Raw genomic sequence first — 21,205 nt, forward strand, 5'->3', positions numbered from 1 at the left:
CCCAAGGTCTTCCCTTCCTGCCACATTCCCTGGAGCAGCGGGCCAGCCAGTTGTCATGGTCTCTTCACGTTGTGTCAAGGAAGAAAACTCAGCTGCTCAGATATCGGGGACTCCATAAGCTTCCACCACCAAGAGCAGCTTTATTTTAGAAGATAGGCAAGCAAAGCATGCAGCGCTGAGCTCAACGGCATGGATCTGGGAGGTTTTAGACTGAGGAAAAGGCCAGGAGGTAAGGAATATTTTTGAGGAAAAAAAATCTGGAAGAAGTTATTCCCTTTTTATTTTTTTAAAATGCATAGTTTCATTTAATTTTTCTTTTTAGGGCCACACCTACAGCATATGGACATTCCCAGGCTAAAAGTTGAATTGGAGCTGTAGCTGCCGGCCTACACCAGAGCCACAGCAATGCAGGATCTGGGCCACATCTGTGAACTACACCGCAACTCACAGCAACACAGGATCCTTAACTTACTGAGCGGGGACAGGGATTGAACCTACATCTTCATGGATACTAGTCGGGTTCCTAACCCCCTGAGCCACAATGGGAACACCTATTCCCTTTTAAATCACTGGTTGCATAAAATTCTTGTGGGTATACTAAGCTGCCATTTTATTTTTATTTTTATTTTTGGTCTTTTTGTCTTTTAGGGCCGCACCTGCAACATATGGACTTTCCCAAGCTAGGGGTCTAGTCGCAGCTGTAGCAGCCAGACTATGCCATAGCCACAGCAACACAGGATGTGAGCCGAATCTGTGACCAACACCACAGCTCATGGCAATGCCGGATCCTTAATCCACTGAGCGAGGCCAAGGATTGAACCCATGTCCTCAAGGATGCTAGTCGGATTGGTTAACCACTGAGCCATGACAAGAACTCCTAAGCTGCCATTTTAAATGAAGTGGATTCCATTTCTCCCCAAAATGCTACAAAATCTTCCCTGCCTGAATCAAATAAAGAACCAAGGCATCCATCCAAAGATAAGGATGTAGCATGCCCTCCTGGTTAAGACACAGGCTTTGAAACTGGCCCACCTTGAGGTAAACTCTACTTGTCAAACTTGCTATGTGATCCTAATCAGTAACTTGAAGACACTGAGCTTCTGTCTTCTCCACAATAAAACCAGAATAATAATATCCTAACACAGAGATGCTGTTAGGATTACACGAGATAACTAAGGTGATAACCAAGCCACTGCAGGAACAATAAATGCCTGATGATTGGCTGCTATACTGATTTGGTACAAATATTACAAAGACCTCACAGAAAAGGAGGAGGGATGAAAAAAGATTTTATTTCATGAGTCTATTCCAATCAACTGGAGCAACACAGAACAAACACAGTGTAGATTTTAGTATCCTTGACCAACGCTAAATACCATATCACCCCACAAATATGGCCTGGAAGGTTAACAGTGTACGTGTTTACCCACAACTACTTTCCAAACTCCGTTTTCTATGATCAGCACAAATAATCAAAGAATACAGTGAAATAACATTAAAGTGTAGGTTAACTAAATGGTGCTTAAATATGCTAATGGCTCATTTTTCTTCAGGAAGGAATTAAAATGATGGCAATTCTCAACAGGGCAGCCTTCATGGAAATTTCCCTCTCGTAGCCTCTATGCATTACTTGAACCAAGTGAGGAGAAAACAGAATATTTTCAGAAACAACACACAATGTAGTTTAAGTTCCTAGAATTTTACATCATGTAAGATATCATTTGAAATATAACAGCTGAATAGCCTTCCTCCCTGGTACGGGCTGCTTCAGTGTATTGATAAAAACCAAGATTAATATGCAAAAAGAAATTGCAAGAAACTTGCCCTGCACCGGTCAGCACCTGGTATATGCATGTGCCCCTCCCTTTGAGAAAGAAACTGCACTCAGAGAGGTAAAGTCTGGGTTTGGCTCTCACCCCACCACTTCCTTGCTGCGTTTGAGCCTGAGCTAATGCACAGGTAACAAGAGGGTGAGAAGAGTCTTTTTCTTTTCCAAAGTTACAAGGGAAAAAAAAAAAAAAAAAACACTACAAAACTATAATGTTTCACACACATAACACCAAGGCCAGATAAAAGGTAGAAAATAAACTGCCTACCAAATCATACAAATATGGTGTATACATGGTATCAAAAATCCAATCCTACCACTTATATGTGGAATCTAAAATATGGCACAAATGAACTTATCTACAAAATAGAAGACATAGAGAAGAAACTTGTGGTTGCCAAGGAGGAGGGGGAGGGAGTGGGATGGACTACAAGTTATCAGTTAATACATACCAACTAGCACATTTAGAATGGATGAACAATGAGGTCCTACCCTGCAGCACAGGGAACTACATCCAGTCTCTTGGGATAGACCATGATAGAAGATAATGCAAGAAGATAATGTAAGAAAGTCATATATATATGACTGGCTCACTTCACAGCAGAAATTGGCACAACATTAAAAATCAACTATCCTTTAATTTAAAAATTAAAAGCAAAAAACCTCATCATTAAACAACCAGATAACTGTCAGAACTGTGTGTGTGTGTGTAAGATTCTCTCACTGTGGAGTTCCCGTCGTGGCTCAGAGGTTAACGAATCCAACTAGGAACCATGAGGTTGCGGGTTCAATCCCTGGCATTGCTCAGTGGGTTAAGGATCTGGCCTTGCCGTGAGCTGTGGTGTAGGCTGCAGACACGGCTTGGATCCTGCGTTGCTGTAGCTCTGGCGTAGGTGGTGGCTACAGCTCCAATTCGATCCCTAGCCTGGGAACCTCCACATTCTGCGGGAGCAGCCAAGAAATGGCAAATAGACAGAAAAACAAAAAAAAGATTCTCTCACTGTGTGCTACTGGGTACCAGGTATTGGGTAAGTACAGGACATAATAAAAGGCAAACTAAAAAGTCTTGTCAAAAGCCACTTGTCTGAGATACATTTGACCACTTTCATGTAAATTGTGGTTTTGTAAGCCAGGGATTTAAGTGAAGTAATTCTGGAGCCACATCCATAGTGAGCAGAAGAGAGACCGTGATCAATTAGTGATGTCTGCCAAGGGCACAGAATGGAGAGGGGTAAGGGAATTACAAAATCAAAAGCAAGTCAGGAATATTTGCTGCTTTCGATTTAGGTAAAGGATTCAATGCTTTGTGCAGATGTCATGGGAACAAAAGCCTGCCCACTACATTAAAAGTTTACTCTGAAGTGAATTTGTATGTCCAGAAAAATGTGTGTATAATCCCATAAGGGGCTTAGAGAGAAATGGAAAATATCTGCAATATAAATGCAGATTACCTTTATTACAAAATTGGATCATATTCTCATTCCTAGACTAATTTCCTATATCATAAAACCTATATTCAATTTTATAAATAGCATACATCAAGAATCATAAATTCAGTTAATGCAGAAATTTAACAGATTTTTTTTTAATAAAAGTGAGAAAAGGCTGTTTTAGAGCAAGTATCTGAAAGGACAGAAAGGGCTCTTTCTTTGAAGATATGTTTTTCCCTCTGACTCTACCTCCTTGGGGACATAACTAGAGAAGAAATAAATTTCACAGCTAATATATATGAAGTAACATGTTTTAACATTATCCAATGAAGTTAAATCTACCTACACCATATAAATTTATCTCACATAAACTGTCACCTCCAGGAGAATTCATTAAAACAATGTTATAGCTTCTGCATTAAATGCAATCTTCTAATTAGAATTTAAGCTTACAATACTAGTCAGTGGGGTTTCTTTTTTACATGACAAATGAAATAATTCATTAGGTTGTCTTACAGTTCTGTCGGAAGAAATGAAAAGTGAACATGGGACTGGCCGGCCACCGCCACCGCTATGAGGTACTGAGGGTGGGGGTAGGGGAGGGGGCCAGTGGAGGTTCTTTCATCATCTTCCGAACTCCTCCTGCTGCTGATGGGCGGGAAAAGGATGGACATGCTTCCCCTCACCATCCTGAATGACTACATTACTAATATATTCCATTACCTCCACGTAAATGTCGTGTTAATTTCTGATCTTTATCAAGCCAGACAATGGTTTCCACCTTGGGCCCTAGCCAATTAGCTCTGTGGAAAATATTCAGCCAATTACATTACTTGTATTAGGTTAGGGACTGGAGAGAGAGGCAAAATAAACGCCTTGAAAAGACTTCCGAGATAAAAAATGTAAGTTGACACTGCCTTCGTGTGCTGGAGTCCGAGTTATACAATCTGATAGGCAGCTGCCAGCACTCATAACCGCTTATTAAATCTAGCCTCTCTTTATGGCGTGAGTGAAGATCTGTATTTTTACCAATATTAGGTTCATTGCGTTATGAAAGAGACCAAAATACTTAAGATCATTCGCTTCAGCTTATAAAACATATTAGGTAGTTTATTAAATTGTTAAAATTACTTTTCAAAGTCAAAAATTTCAGGGACTGGAACTTTCAGCACAGCACAGTGGCTTGGCCCACTGACAGGTTCCCGCACAAGGCAGCTCAGAAGAGGAGCGCACCAGCTGACTTTCCTGTCCCCAAACACCTGCTACCTGCCCTCACCTCTTCCCGGAAGCTGTACCACCACCACACCCTACCCCAAACCAATGACAAAAATGCACATTCTTGAGTTTTCTAAAAAAAAAAAAAAAAAAAACAGGAACTTCCAGCCAAAAATTAGACCACTGTCAAGCCTTAAATGAGGATTATTTTCCCTCTTTATAGTAGGTAAAGAGCTAGGGATTTGATACAGAGAGAAATCAAAAGAGACTCTGCAGGAGTTCCCAACATGGCTCTGCGGTGAAGAACCAGACTAGTATCCATGAGGGTGCAGGTTCGATCCCTGGCCTCCTTCAGTGGGTTAAGGCTCTGGCATTGCCATGAGCTATGGTGTAGGTTGCAGATACAGCTCAGATCTGGCATTTCTGTGGCTGTAGCATAGGCCGGCAGCTGCAGCCCCAATTCAGTCTCTAGCTTGGGAACTTCCATATGCTGCAGGTGTGGCTTTTAAAAGAAAAAAAAAAAAAGAGGAACTGCAGATAAATAAGGGGAAAAAAGGATGACAAAGTAATGTTGTGTGATGCTTATACTCTTATCTCAGCTCCACCAGCGAGGGACAATCTCTTGGTAGAAATGGGGTAATGCTGAGCCACAGACTGACAAACAGGCCGACACGTTTGCCATCCATAGTCAACACTTCTCAGGAAAACTCTATGCAAATCCAGACTGTTATTATCACATTTATTAATAACACTGTGGCTAACTGCCTATTAGGTATGCAGCAGATTTAGCTACTCTTCACCCGTGGAGTCTCGTGATGTGCATCACATAGGTACCAGTAGCAACAAAACCTTCACTCGGGGGAAACAGAAGCCAAATCTGAACCCCTGCTGGAGCAGGATGGCATTAAAGAACCACATCACAAAGAGATACCTAAAATGTTCAGCCCTGCTATATCTGTATCCTGCCTATAAGCTAATTTACTATGCAGGCATGGTTATCGCCAACTCAAATAGTACATTACCCAATTCCCCATTTTCTGACCTTAAAATGTTGCCATAATGATCTACTTGTGCAAACCTTTTATCATACAGTGGCAGTTCCTTGCATTGGAGTGAGGTGATCTGTTATTTGAGCTGCTGACTCCTGGGAATGGGAAGCTGTTCTACCAAGAGGGCACTTACCAAGAAACATTCTGCTCAGAATTAAAGTTTATTTCACAACTACAGCCTCCAAATTATCAGCTGTTAACAATGAATTGGTGCCTCTTTTGGGTACTCAATAAACTTGAAGTTCTAAAAGCTATAGGACTCTGAACACATTTTCAGCAATAGAAGGATTAACTGGCTATGAGATATGTCATACCTTGAAGGTCAGGCTATCCCATCACAGAGGAAGAGAATTAGTCCTTTAAACAAAAGATGAAGGTGTGCTTTGAGGATAAACAAAGACAGAAAATCAGAACACCTACCCCAGCTTAGCACATTTCAGGGATCTCTACTTTCTACTAAAAATACACTGAAGGCAAATGACAATCTGATAAATACAAAGCATTTTATTCTTTAGGAAAAAAAAAATGGCTTTCAATTGGGCCAAATTATATTTTATCAATTCAAGAGATATCATTTTCATTGTAGTTCTTCAGATGGATTTTTCAAATAGCAGGCCTTGCTCAAATGAAATTAATGAATAAAATGAGCCCACTCTTCAATAAATCTATTCATGTGGTTTTGTTCAATTTCATACATCAATTTATGATTGTGAGGTTGAGTCAGACTCTCTCAATACTGAAGACAGAGATGACAGGTAACCTCAAACCTGAACATGTTGCTATTTCAATACCTTCAGAATTCCAACCACTTCTATGAATTCTCATGTTTATATGAGACAAACCCAGGCTTTGTTCTCAACTCTACCTGGATCCTCAAAGCCATAATTTTTTGTAAAGCCTGCTCTCTGCTCACTTGTCTACAGACCATTCACAAAAGACTATCAGAGCTGCATAGCAATGGAAAACCTCAGAAGAGCTTCATAGCAGAGAGAAGAACGGGGCCTGCCCAGGATCTCCACATAAGATGATCAAAGCACTCTAACGGATCTCAAATTCCATGATTCCATTAACCATTTCTTCTCACGGTGGACATCACTGCCTTATCCATTACTGTTTCCTATTTGCTTTATTTCTTGCCAGTGAAAGAAAGAATACTGTAGGAAAGATACAAGACTTTCTTTTTTTGCTCTACCTCTAGCTCCAGGAGAATGAAATCCAAAGGACAAGTAGTCAGATATAAAGGAGCCTAAGTGGAAGTGGACTTTAATGCCTACAGGCTCTTTGAGGATCATCTGGTCTCTGATATTTGGGCTAGGTGCTTCACTACCATAAATTGATGTGTGAAATTGAAAAGGAGAAGCATGACCTCTAACTGTACAATCTTTAAAAAGTTGGCCCAAAGAACTGAATGTAAAACAACATCTTAAAGAGACAAGTATCAGCAAAGAAGTTCTCCTAAATTCTATGGATTGGATGTCACTATCACTCCGAGATAAGCTAGGGAGAGTCACTGAGGACAAAAAAACTGAGGACATAGCTCTGACCAAGTCCAAGGACAAAGACATCTCAGACTCTATGGGCCTCAGCTGCTCCATCTGCAAACTGAAAAGATTTCAATAGATAGTTTCTAGGGCCTTGTTAGTACTGCCAAATAGGATACTGTAACCTACCTGCTTTGTTTTATTTTATTTTATTTTACTTCTTATTTTTATTTCATTTTATTTTTTTGCTTTTTAGGGCCACACTCGTGGCATACAGAAGTTCTCAGGCTAGCAGTCAAATCAGAGCTACAGCTGCCAGCTTACACCAGAGCCACAGCAATGTGAGATCCAAGCAGTATCTGTGACCTACCCCACAGTTCATGGTAACAGCAGATCCCTGACCCACTATGAGAGGCCAGGATCGAACCCACATCTTCATGGATACTAGTCAGATTCAAGTCCGCTGCACTACAACAGGGAACTCCCTACATGCTCTATTTTAAATATAAGAAATCAAAACAGAGACTAACCTGCCCCATGTCAGCTAGCTATTATGCCTCCCAATTTCCAAAAATGCTTTCTCCTTCACTATCCTTTCCTCAATTAAATAGAATCTATTTTGAATGCAACTCCACTATGACAAACAAGATGATTTTATGCCAATGGTTCTTATCGTGAAAGGCCATGCAGTACAAAACTGAAACTAAATGGGTCTGCATAAAGTTTACCTCATTTTATGACAAAGCTACCACCAAATGATCTCAGTTTTTGCCCAATACACCTGGCTTCAACCATCTACTGTCTCTGATAAAGGCAAGTCACAATTGTTCATTCATTACTGCAGGGGAGCCAGCGATTTCTGAGGAACGTGAGATACTATCAAATATGGAAAACGCATATGACAGAAAAACATCACATCCCTTCTAACCTCCCCTTAAAAATTACAATGAATAACCTGATAAGAAGAAATATGATAGAAGAAAATGTGTGTAAGTCTTTCTGAGAACCTTTGAGACTCCACAGTTCCCAATCCCTTAGCTTTCTCAAGAGCCCTAATCACGTGGAAGGCTTGGGAGGGAACCTTCTCAGTGAACAAAGCAGACTTAAATCCGCCCCCCACCATGACTTCAGTTGTCTTATACATCCAACTACCATCTTATTTCATGGTGGTTCATTTCATCGCCAAGGTTTAATGGGACCAAAAAAGCAACTACCCTTCCAATTGTGCATGTAGCTCAAAATTTTGGTAGTTCACCCTTCAGAGTATGCGTAAGAGAGTCATGCAAACAAAAATTCTCCCGTGTCCTATCAGGCCTTTCATAAACCCTCAGATCACTGTATGAGTTATCCAGAAAGGTTACAGCAGAAAGCAATGACAGGGTGTCTCATTTCAAAATGCGAGTCTCTCATCTTCAGTGTAATTGTTCTGATGTACTTGGGGCTGTTTCAGTTTCCTGCACTGGGTAGGACCCCTTTGAGCTGACGTTTGGTCTGGTGAATTTTCAGACGAATAATCATAAATGTTCACTCACCCTTTTGGCCAGCAGGCATCAAATCCATCCATTCATGGTTGACAGCAAACCAGAGAAGGGACCGAAGCCCTCACCATTGCCCAAATGTTGCGTGTGGAAATTGGAATTGTCAGCAGAAGCTCCTGGGACACTGCAACATAAAAATATTTTTTTTTACACATAACTAAGATGTAACATCTAAAACCACCACTTCCTTAAACTTGAAAACAGCACGACAGACATAGAACCTAGAGGTAGGGGAAAACACCTTTCAGACGAGGGGATGTCAATATATCAAGTGTGATGCTGTAAAATATGAACCGGAAATAATGTTTTGAAAGATACATTTACCAATTGCTTCAATGCAAACACTGAAAGCTTGTTGTTTATTGCAGACCCTGTGCCAAATATCTTACCTATTTTGGAGTTACAAAAAATATCATCATGACAAAGTGCTCAGGTAACAATCAGCTGTTTTAACTCAACTCTTACATGGATAAATGTGCCAGTTCCTATGAAGCAACTATCTTTTCCGGAAGATCAAAAAAACATAGGAAAGTAAAAATTATTTCAAAAATAACAATGAGCATCAAAACCAGTAAGAGAGATAACTGTAACCATCTTCCTCCAAAATAAATCAAAGTATGTTTATGAATTACACAGGAGCAAGACTTAGAGTTATTTCCATCAAGAGAAAACATACTACGTAATGTGCAGACATGTGCAGATGTCCATGTGGGGAAGCCTGGATTCTGGACCCAGGATTGTCATCAATAAGTTGTGTGGCTCCAGAAAGGCCATTTAACCCCCCAGGGCCCCAGTCCTTTCATCAACAAGATGGGGCCATGAACTCATGCTCTCCATGTCCCTTCTAGCTGTGAGACTTTTTGGATTAAGCATGGTTACTCTAAATAACCTCAACTCTTAGCTTCTTCTTTAAGCTTCCGGATTAAAAAGAAGATTTTTTTTTTTTAACCATGAATCACTCTTAGGCTGATCTGCCAGCAACACCAAAGCCGTGCTGTGGGCAGAGGGTTGTGCACGTGTATAGCGTTCTCACCGTGACACTAGTGCACCATCCTAGTGAGCCTGCACCCTCGGCAGCTGATGGCAGCCCCTGCATGCCCATGGAAGGTTCCCATTCTTCTCCCAAGAGTACAGCTCCAACTCCTACAGAAACCTGCCCAGATGTCTTATAAACTAGTGCTTCTTAAACTTGAGTGTGCATAAGAATAACTTGGATAAGAATGGGCATATATGTATGAACGGGTCACTATGCTGTACAGAAATTGGCACATTATAAATCAACTATATTTTAATAAAAATAAAATAAAAATTCCAGATCAGCTTAAAAAAATAACTTGAAATAACCTGAAGAGCTTTTAAAAATACAGATTCCATTGCTGTGGCGTAGGCAACTGTCTGTAGCTCCAATTCAACCCCTAGCCTGGAACTTCCATATGCCACCAGTGCAGCCCTGAAAAGCAAAAAAAATAAAAATAAATTTTTAAAAATAAAAATACAGATTCCTGGGCCCTATCTCCAGAGCCACTGATTCTGTGGGTTTGAAACTGGGCCTGAATGTCTGTATTTCTACCAAACTACCAGGGGATGTTGAGATTGTCAATCAGGGACCACAGTCTGCATCCAAATGAAAAAGTCCCACTGTCCAAACTTCAAGTAGCTTTGAGTTACAAACGAGAATTTGCAAGGCTCAGAGAGAGAAGCTCGGCAAAGCTACTAGGTCGATGTCACATGGCAAAAGGAAAGGGACTGAGATTGTTTAGGTCAAACTTCTTCCTGTGGCCTTGAAGGCCATGCATCATTTGGTCACCTTCTTCTCTGACAACACCACCAAACACCAACTCAATCGTCAACTACAACAAATGCAGTGGCCTTCCTACCATTTCAAGCAAGCCAAGGGTTTTCCTGTCTCAGGCCTGATGCACTGGCTCTTCCAGCAACCTGGAATGCCAGGGGCTTGCTGCTTACACAAGTGGCTTTTTTCTATGCAATTCCTTAGGGTCAAGGCCACTTCAAGGGTGTCCCGACCACCTACTCAAGCAAGGTCCCCAATGACTCTCAATTACTATATCATCCTATTTGCATTCCCCCAGAACACTTGCCGTCACTTACCAACTTTTTTTCTCATTTACTCACTTGTCTTCTCCACTAGACTATAGGTGCCACAGGAAAAGGGAACTTCTCTGCTGTATTCATCGCTATCCTCTAAGAATTCAGAAAAATGCCTGGCTGATAGCAGCCACTCGATGCAGACTGAGTCAAATAAATCAACCACTGAAAGAGTTAATTCCTCCGCATCCTATAAATGTACAATTGCCATTTACAGAAAACACACACTGTACTGGATATTGTTTTTAAGTATTTTACAACAGTTATTTCATTTAATTCTATTTTTAACCACCAAGTGCCTAGTAGCTATTCTTATAAGTTAAATATGCAGATAAGAAAGCTGAGGTATTTTGCACAGCAAATTTACTAGTAAAGACTAATGCTTAATAAACTTATTGCTAAGTTTTTTTGTTTGTTTGTCTGTTTGTTAGAAAAAGGGAGTTCCCGTCATGGCACAGCAGAAACAAATCCAACTAGGAACCATGAGGTTGCGGATTCAATCCCTGGCCTCGCTCAGTGGGTTAAGGATCCAGCGTTGCTGTGAGCTGTGGTGTAGGTAACAGACGCGGCTTGGATCCCATGTTGCTGTGGTTCTGGCGTAGGCCGGCAGCTACAGCTCCGATTCAACCCCTAGCCTGGGAACCTCCATATGCCGTGGGTGCAGCCCTGAAAAGACAAAAAATAAAAAAATAAAAAGAAATAAAGAAAGAAGAAAAAGAAAGAAAGAAAGAAAGAAAGAACAAACTGAGGCACAAAGAGTTTTGTTTGGTTGGTTTTTTAGGACCACATCCTCGGCACATGGAAATTCCCAGGCTACGGGTGGAATCAGAGCTGCAGTTGCTGGCCTAGCCACAGTCTCAGCAATGCTGGATCCGAGTGGTGTCTGTGACCTACACCACAACTCATGGCAACACCAGAGCCTTAACCCACTGGGTGAGGCCAGGGATCGAACTTGCATCCTCGTGGACACTAGTCAGATTCGTTTCCACTGAGCCACGATGAGAACTCCCACAAAGAGTTTTAGCAGGAGTTCCCATTGTGGCGCAGTGGTTAACGAATCCGACTAGGAACCATGAGGTTGCGGGTTCGGTCCCTGCCCTTGCTCAGTGGGTTAATGATCCGGCATTGCTGAGCTGTGGTGTAGGTTGCAGATGCGGCTCAGATCCCGCGTTGCTGTGGCTCCGGAGTAGGCTGGCGGCTACAGCTCCCATTGGACCCCTAGTCTGGGAACCTCCATATGCCACTGGAGCAGCCCAAAGAAATAGCAAAAAGACAAAAAAAAAAAAAAAGAGTTTTAGCAACTTGTCCAAGATCACATCACTATAGGGGCTTGACTCCCCAAAGCTTGGACTCCTAAGAAATCCATGTTTTTCTGGCCAATACACTAATACAAAAATTGTGAGTGTCTACCTTGCACTAGACACTCTTCTGGCTGAAGCTTCCCTTCAAGCATTTTGGCTTCCAGGCCTTGGAGAGGACACTGAACCTTTCTGACCCAGAGCTTCCTTGTTTACTAGCAGAAAGCTAAGGCACCCTACAATGACCAGGCAGAGAGTGCAAGTACACAAAGACCAGGTGTAAGGTACACCAAGCAGTTAAGGAGGGTATACGCCAGAGGCTCTGAGCTTTCTCAGCTAACAAGGGAGCTGATGTGTTCCATGAGCCAGTCACTGACACATGGGGACATAAACCCAGGGCTATGAGAGCTTTCAAATCTACAAACAAAAAGAGAAATCCAGATCACTGTTTTGTGAAATTTCATCATTTTTCAAAGAGTGCAGCTAACCTTTTAATAGTACACATTTAAAAAGAAAAAGAAGGAAAGCAAGAAAAAGAACCCTGGCAAACCCTGAACCAAACAATTGCTGGGGTCACACCAACCAGCTGGGGGCTCAGGTCTGTGATTCTACATGGATTCAGAAGCACAGAGAAGCCACACAAGTGAACACAAAAAACCACAGTGGGTATCTGGGCAGATAAAGGGCTTTCAAGAGGAATTATCTTGGGCAAGTTTTAGAAAGAACTGGAAGCTAGGGTGGAAAAGGGATGCCACAAAATCAGAGTATCATGGTCAAAGGTTTACAGGTGGGTTCAACAGGCAAGTAATGACAGAGAAGAGCAGTAAGATGGGAGAGACCACAAAGGAGCTGGAACAGTTCACAACTGGAGCAGCAGCTGGTGTCTGGAGGAGATGCGAGTTGGGCAAACAATGCTTAGAAGCATCATTAGTGCTGTCCTGCTTGACTTCATTAGAGTCACCAAGCATATCCAAAAGTAAAGGAAAAACTACCACTGAGGCTGGTGGAATTGTTTTGGTTTTGTGAGTGGTTAAACATCAAATTGATCCAAGACCAAATTCCATTTCCACCAAGCTCTACAACTCTAACCAAAACACTGTATGAATGGTAGATATTCCAGTTTTATATGTATGTATAGTACACGCACTGTATACATGCATAAATAATACACATATACTATGGTTTTTACATACATTTATATATACTATAGAATGCATACTATATATATAATACATATATACACACAAATGCTATAATACATATGTATATACTCATATACTGTAAATATAAGCTGTAGAACTATCTAAACTATATATACTATAGTTTTTAATATGTATTTATAGTGTATACACTATAAAATACATACTATATATATAGATTATATACACACACCATAACACATATATACACTGTAAAACACAAGCTATATAACTCTAACCAAAATACTACATAAACTATATACTATACTATTGTTTTATACATATTTATAGTACATATACTATATCTGCAACATATGTATATAATACACATCTATATGTACATACATAATACCATAAAATCAAGCTCTAGAACTCTAATCAAAACTCTGACCTCTAAAATTGAAAAACATAGCAACTGAAATTTAAAAGGAAAACAAAAAACAAACAAACAAACAAACAAAAAAGACAGTATCCAAATAAATATCCAGAACACAACCCAGAGGCAAAAACTGTCTACCTAGATTGGTATGCCCAGAAAAATTACCTTTCAAAAATGACAGTGAAATAAAGACCTTTTCAGACAAACAGAAATTTATCACCTTTCGGAAGTTCCCTTGTGGTGCAGCAAGTTAAGATCTGGCATTGCTGCAACAGTGGTATAGGCTGCAGCTGCAGCTGGGTTCAATCCCTGGCCCTGGGGGAACTTCCATAGCCCAGGCCATGGGCGGAGCCAAAAAAAAATTTTATCACTCTTCTCCAAGGATATTCAGAAAAGATGCATTTGGGGCCCAAAGAAAAAGATTTCATGAAGAAGGTTCCCTGATTTAAGAAGAAAGGGGGGCCAAAGTAATGGAGAACTTGTGAGTAAATGAAAAGTAAATGCCTTAAAATGACATGCAGGTCTCAAAAAAAAGTTGGATAACACTGTCACTTGCTCCCACCCAGGCCCACTTGATCACACTGGCTCTCTGTCACCAAGGCTGACTGCAAACCTGCTCTGCAATGAAGTACCAGGTTGAAATGCAGATTCCTGCCCCCAGAGTCCAGAGATTCTCAGTCTGGTCCCCGGAATCTGCATTTCTACCAGATACCCTAGGGATCGCTGATGAAGATGCATCCTTGCCTCTGAAGAGGCTGCACCACTTCAGGCCAGGAATCCAGGGAGCCCCAGGGGCTCAGCCTGGGAGGTCATGGCTGAAGGTTCAGCTGGCCTTTGTTCTCTTCCACTTCACTAGAGCCCCAGAGAGCACCTGGGCCCAGGGGGTCAGCAGCAACTCTGCCTCAACCCTGCCAGTAAGGAGCTGCAATAAATTAAAAGCCCATTAAGATATTTTAGAGAAAAGCCTAGAAGTGCTGAACCATTAATTGTGCCATATTCAATCTGCTTTTCTGGAGATTTGAAAAGCCAGATTACCATCTTGGGGGTCATTAGAAAGAATGAAGCTTTCTCCCTTTTCAATTTACATATTTAAAAATGCATAGATCCTTCCAGTGGCTACTACACAGGGCTTTCCAAGACCAGAGGCCACTTTGTGGTCTAACCATGGAGACAGAAGCCCGGGGGGTCATGGGGCCAATAAGAAACCAAAGCTCAGGGACCATGGTTGCAAAACAACTCCAGGAAAACAGGTAGAGGCAGCCACAAAACAACAGTGATGTTTTCTTGTTTTGTTCTCCCCTGTTTATTTTTCCCTGAAGCAATCCTTGCTCGGTACAAAAGTCTGCAGGGAGCTGGAAAGAGCAGCTGTGGTTCCCTGAGGCCAAGACCTAGCAATCAAGTTGTTTACCAAACACTGCCAGGCACCGGGAAAACAACAACAGCACAGGCACTATTTGCATCTGTTTTTCAAAAACAACCTCCAAAGTCTGAGGCCTGTCGGGTACTTCCCTGCATGGTTGAGAGGAGCACTTGGAAATTAAAGGCATGAACTGCCTTGGGGATAAGCCCCCATGGCCTACATGTAATCCATTATTCCATTTCTTTTGAAGAGTGCCTAGCCTAAAAATAAAAAGGATTGGCAGTCTGCAGAGCTGCCAAGCAGCGTACTGATACAGACAACATGCTCATCACTGGCAGTTCCAAGCAAGACAACAGTGGCCATCTTTGCAAAGTGACATACTTTGCTGACCATCCAATGCCTCAAGACAGCCAGCAGTGGTTCTCAATTTTGACCAAGTACCAGATTCTCCTCCTGGAGGGCTAATAAAATACAGATTCCTGGGCCCCTCTCTCCCTCTGAATGTCTAATTCGGTAGGTTCAGGATGGGGCCAGAAAATCTTCACCAAGTCCTCACGTGATGCTGGTGCTACTGGCCCAGGCACCACATTTTGGAAAGCACTGCTTCCTAGCCACCCTAAAGATCTGGGAAGTCCGTTCCCACCCACACCTGTCCCAGGGATCATCTGAGCGAGTATGGCAGGGTCATACCCAAAGGAGTTCACAGAACAAAATGCACTGCATGGTTTTCCACGTGCTCCTCCAGATACTCCATCTGCCATATTGCCTCGACCTCCCATCTTGCCGTGTCCTGGGAGGGTGCCCTGTGGGGATGCATCAATGGGTACCCTTGTCCTCTAACTTCCAGCTGGCACAACAACTGGAGGACTCATCTCAGAAGGACAGAGAAGATGGGGCATTTAGCAACCAGGCTCTCTCCCCACCCAGGCCCTGGAAGTTGACTCCGAAAGATCACAGCTCCTGCCAGGCAGCCCTTCCCATGCAGCTGTTCTCCCCAGCTTTCCCGACGAGCCCTCCCCATGTTCTCTCAGACCCACAAGAGGTACAAGCCACCTATTTCCTGCAAGGACTCTGACACAAAACTCAAACTGAATGAATGTCTTCTCCTCTGGCTCTCCCTAGGTTTTAGAATGCTATACCTGGAATCCTATGTACCCACATAATGTAAGTATATGTGTTCATACACACTCATATACACATGTATGTATATAAGAATATATATACAGGAGTTCCCGTCGTGGCGCAGTGGTTAACGAATCCAACTAGGAACCATGAGGTTGCGGGTTCGGTCCCTGCCCTTGCTCAGTGGGTTAACGATCCGGCGTTGCCGTGAGCTGAGGTGTAGGTTGCAGACGCGGCTCGGATCCCGCGTTGCTGTGGCTCTGGCGTAGGGCAGTGGCTACAGCTCCGATTCGACCCCTAGCCTGGGAACCTCCATATGCTGCAGGAGCGGCCCAAGAAATAGCAACAACAACAACAACAACAACAACAACAACAAAGACAAAAAATATATATATATATATACAATACATATATATTATAGATTTTTTAATGTAGCTCAATCAGATAGGCCAGGAGACCTGGGAGTCCGTGGCCAAGGCCATCTCATGGGGTTTGCAACCCATGTTCCTTCAGGTCCCTGTGCCCCAGGAAGAGTAGGCCCCCTCTGCCTAATCGGTTACACAACCTGATAGGAAGGGGAGCATGTGTGAGCGCTTCAATCCTTCTCTAATTTACCAACTTAGTTTCCTTTGTTGCAAAGAGCACCAAAATAGAAAGGGAACAGAAGTGGGTGGAGCGGGCTCCATCACCGACTCCTGTGAATAACTTTCTGACAATGCTGAACCCGGTTCAAAAAGCACATCGGCTGCAAAAAAATAAGGTGCCTGTTGTCAGCTCACAAATAAAATGCCAATCTGCCTCAATTAATAAGGCTCGGAGAAGAACACATAATACTTCTGCTTTAAAAATAATCATAACCTCAAGTGTACCCTAAATAAGCATCCATCTGAACAGCTAAGTTCTAAAGTTTTAGTCAAAATGGTCACCCAGACTTAACCAAATGGGTCACATCAACCTCTGGGGCTTCACTGAATCCAAACAACTTCATTTCAATTACAATCCCTAGAACTAATCACTATCCCTTTTACTAAACTTTCGCTAATAAGATTTCTTTCAACTCACCAGAGGACTTTTTGGTATCTATGTTCAAAAACAAGTTTTTAAGTAAACCCATTAGATTAATTAGAACGCACAGGGAATATGGTTTCTATGTAATTACTTTTCTAGTTCACTGAGGCTTAAGCAGAAACCTTTTTTGTTTGTTTATTCTTTTTCACTAAAAATCCCCCTAACATTCCATTTACCACGTGAAGGCTGGCCCTCCTGCTGCATCTGTGTGCCTCCCCCATCTCCCCAGTAAGCAGTCCAGCTTCTCTCAGAACCCTGCCACAGAAAATGAATGACGTAACTTTAACCCCATCTACAGGGCATAGATTACCACCATCCTGGTGCCTTCCGGCCATCGTAGAATCCCATTTCATTCCTCATCTTGGCTCAAGTACTCACTTCTTCCCACTGCCCTCCAAGACCAACAAGGTGAACAGTCTGGAGCCTTTCCTTTTTCCTTAGAGATGTCCTTTTCACCTGTCCCAGAAGCCATTCCCTTAATATCCCTTGACTTCAGGCAGACAAAGAAGGAAGAGTTGGCCTTTAATTCCCTTTCTTAGAGCCTCGTTATGGCTCTGCTCACAGTCTACCCTGCCTGCCATCGACCCCCAAGGGAACATCATCATCATTCTCCACGTGAGTCCTTAATCCTTCAAAACCCTTTTCTTGATGACCACATGGGAGTGAAACACTGCTCCCAGCCCAACCACATGGCTTTTCCATGTCAAGGATGCTCTTCTACACACCTTTCTCAGAGGTTTTAGTATCCTATTCACAACTTTGGTCTGGATCCCTTCAGTGTGGCCATTTCTATCAACCTCAATAGCCAGGAAGATGGGCCTTCCAAGAGCCTGGCTAAGGATGACACCAGGCCTGGTACAGATCCCGAGTGGCAGTGGCTGTGGTGTAGGCCAGCCGCTGCAGCTCCAATTTGACCCCTCGCCTGCAAACTTCCATATGCCACATGTGCAACTCTAAAAAGCAAAAGCAAAACAAAACCAAAAAAAAAAAAAAAAACCCAAAAAACAAAAACAAACTAAACAGAGGAAGCGTTCATTAAGTGTGACTAACCACTACCACTTCCTCTACATGGAGGCCATGGCCAAAATCTGGATCTCACCATCCTTTAGAACTGCTCCACCTCTCAGACCATGAATTCTGGAAATTAACTAACAACCCCCCCCCCCCCAGGGAGCCACCTCTCACTGCGTCCTCAATCCCAATATGTCCCTGGGCTGTGCTGAGACAAGGCACCATCACTCAAGTCTGCCACACACACAATTCCTGCCCCCGGCCACTGGCTTCTAAACCTCCTCTTACAGCACCGAAGGCTCATTCCACGTACCCTGAAGACCCCTGTATCACTCAGGGTGTCCTTGTCTTATCTACCAACTCCCTGCTCAAGCCCTGTGGTGCCTTCACCAGAGTGAGCTGGGTGAGGCAAGGCGTGGGTGTGAGTCATGGTTTATACCCTGGATGTCTACGCGACAGGGCCCAGGACACAGAAGGTCGTTAAGTGTAATATTAACCTGGGTTCTTGCAGGGAGCCGGGAAGATTCCCTATAAGCCTTCTTGGCCCTCAATCTATGCCAAGTTGCTATTTAAGAATCATGGTAACTCCAGGCTCAGTTTCACAAGTCCCTGCCACTTATGGTTCAGTTCAGTGGCACAAAGTACAGACCTCACATCTTCACTGGCAAATTGGGCTAAGCTAAATGAGCAGTGCTTGAAAAGGAGAGCCGCCTACTGGGCAGGGCGAGTGGTGTCTCTGTCCCTGAGGCCCCGGGGAACCTCAGAGGCTCCCTGGAAGAACAGGCAAGTGAGCAGAGAGCTGGCTGCCATCTGGGCTCTTTATAAAGCTTTTGTGGTAAACATGTTTACTTTCTTTTCATTGGCTGGGCTTATCGTGATCAAGTATTTTGTTTTGAGTCTTGCTCTATAAACATGTTTACTCTGAGGGGAGAGCTTTGTGATAGCTAGCACACTTGTTTTTCGCACTTTTAAATTCAAAACATATTTTTTACAGCCCCGTGGTAAACAACTCAAGGTGGTAAACAAATTATATTATTGCATCTTCACACGAGAGAGATGATTCCTATGTGTCTGCTCAAAAGCTGGGACTGGGGTGTGAGTAACCCCGGCTCTCCTAGATGAGAACAAGAATCGCAACCATACTGATGATGTTACTAACAAGAAACTTGTCACTTTTGACAATGGTGGGTCCTGCAGGAGGAGAGTAGCAAAGCCAAGCCTCAGATTCCCCAGGGGTGACGTTCTATGAGAAGTGACACCATAGTGAAACCGGAAGTCATCATGTGAGTGGATGGGATCCATATTTTCTGTAAGAGGTCAAGGTTACATAATCAGCATGCAGAACTGATGTGGGGGGAAAATAAAACAACTTTTCTAAAAATGAAGGATCCAACTAGGTCACAACATTAACTGCATTACTTTCAGACGCCTCCTCTGTGATGACTTCTGCCTGCTTTATGACTGAGAACAAGGGAGTGGAGTGGCTTCAACTGTAAAAAGAAAAAGTCCTCTATGATTGGGGAATGAAGAAAAAATAAGAAAAGAGTAAAAAGGGGAAAAATGAAAATAACTTTCGAAAAAAGCCAAGGGTCTTAGAGTAGGGTTTAAAAGTGCTATTTACAACAGTTATTCAATGGGATAAAGCATGAAGTCCTACCACAGCTGGGCCAGAGGTCTCTTCTAGAGAGTTCTTTGGGTCATGATATTCCAACTAGAAACAAAAGTCTTCTTAGCCCAGGCCTTTGAGGTGAAATATAAATTACTTAAAGGAATAAAAACACAGAGGCCAAATTCTTTGTTAAAGCAAATAATAACACCCACACTCCCACCCCCCACCTTCGAATCATCTTCCAAGCTCATGCCCAATTTAAAGAAGTTAAAAAACCACAAGAAGAAAGTTAAAGTGTGGTAACATAATAAGATAAACACCCTCATTTACTAAGCATTATTCTCTCATCATGTTTGGTACTGTAGGGTCAGCAAAGGAACTCCACATGGCATCTTATCCGTTACCCAAGATGGATGATGTATAGAACATACAGATATCAGAGAACAAGCATCCTAAATAGACTTCTTTTCCAAGGTTATCATGTGATTCAAGGATATGCTGAACAGGGGCGTGGGGGAGGCAGGATGGGGATCAGGAAGAAGAGCCAAAGGCATCTCAAGGCAACCGCCATCCCTGACATAAGGTTGTCTCTCCAATGGAGGAAGAAGAACTAAAACAAGTCGCTTCCCGGAGAGTTTTAGCAGAAGGGCAACAAGGCCTGGGGGAGGTGGGGGGATGCTGAGGGACCGATCGGTAGCAAGAACAAAGCTTGTCCCAGCTCGGCCAAATGTTTGAGCACTTCCGTGAGTCACCGAACTTGTCGGAGCCTGGCTTTCCCTTCCTATAAAGTCACAAACAACACCAAGTCCCACTTTGGGAACAATACCGTTTCACAACTGTCTGCCTTGGCCTCAAAAGGAAAACACCACGTCATTCGATAACCAACAATTCCAGGCTCCGTAATCCAATCGATAGAATACTTGGAGTGCTTTCCAACAACCCACGAAGGCATCCAAGCTCCCATCACTTAGGAGGACAAATGGAATTTCAAGTTAATGTGACGCTGGCCAGTGACGAGTCATCAGGCATGCTTCAGCTTTTAGTCGTCAGAGCAGACAGCTGACTCAGCGGGGACACGGTTACCCAGCCAGCCACGGCCATCTGACCCACTGCCTCAAAGTAATCCATCTTCCATCTTAAAAAAAAACCAAAAATGGGAAATGACTAATAAAGAACCTCCAGATAATTCTCACCAAGTTTAAAAAATAATCATAATAATTACCTTGGTAAACAGACAGGAGGATGATGACAGGGCTCAGCCGTGGTCCAACGTCTGACCGCCACGTTTCCTTCTGAGAAAGGGGGGATGGGGCAGTGCCTGTTCCAGGGGGCGGAATGACATGGTTTGGAAGTGCCTCAGGAGACCAGGAGAAGAGCAGGCGATTAGGACCAAATCATCCAGGAAAAGTGTCAAAAAGTCAAAGTGATGAAACGTGTGTCGTAAATCCAAGCAAAGAAAGGAACACACTGGCCTTTCACCTTGGTGTTCAAGAGAGTGGGAGGCCTCTGGAC

The 21,205-nt window shown here is 42.9% G+C and overlaps 1 protein-coding gene across 3 annotated transcripts in view; it reads right to left on the bottom strand.

Moving 5' to 3' along the window:
- The window catches only part of FOXP1 (forkhead box P1), a 620,675-nt gene that overhangs the window by 516,899 nt on the left and 82,571 nt on the right, over positions 1-21,205 (bottom strand). For all 3 annotated transcript variants that reach the window (XM_047779137.1, XM_047779155.1, XM_047779131.1), the window contains exon 2: positions 8,536-8,665. The gene's annotated coding sequence lies outside the window, so the exon portion shown is untranslated. The remainder of the gene's footprint in view (positions 1-8,535; positions 8,666-21,205) is intronic.

The sequence above is a fragment of the Phacochoerus africanus genome, chromosome 1 (genome assembly GCF_016906955.1).
Source record: "Phacochoerus africanus isolate WHEZ1 chromosome 1, ROS_Pafr_v1, whole genome shotgun sequence".
Lineage (NCBI taxonomy): Eukaryota > Metazoa > Chordata > Mammalia > Artiodactyla > Suidae > Phacochoerus > Phacochoerus africanus.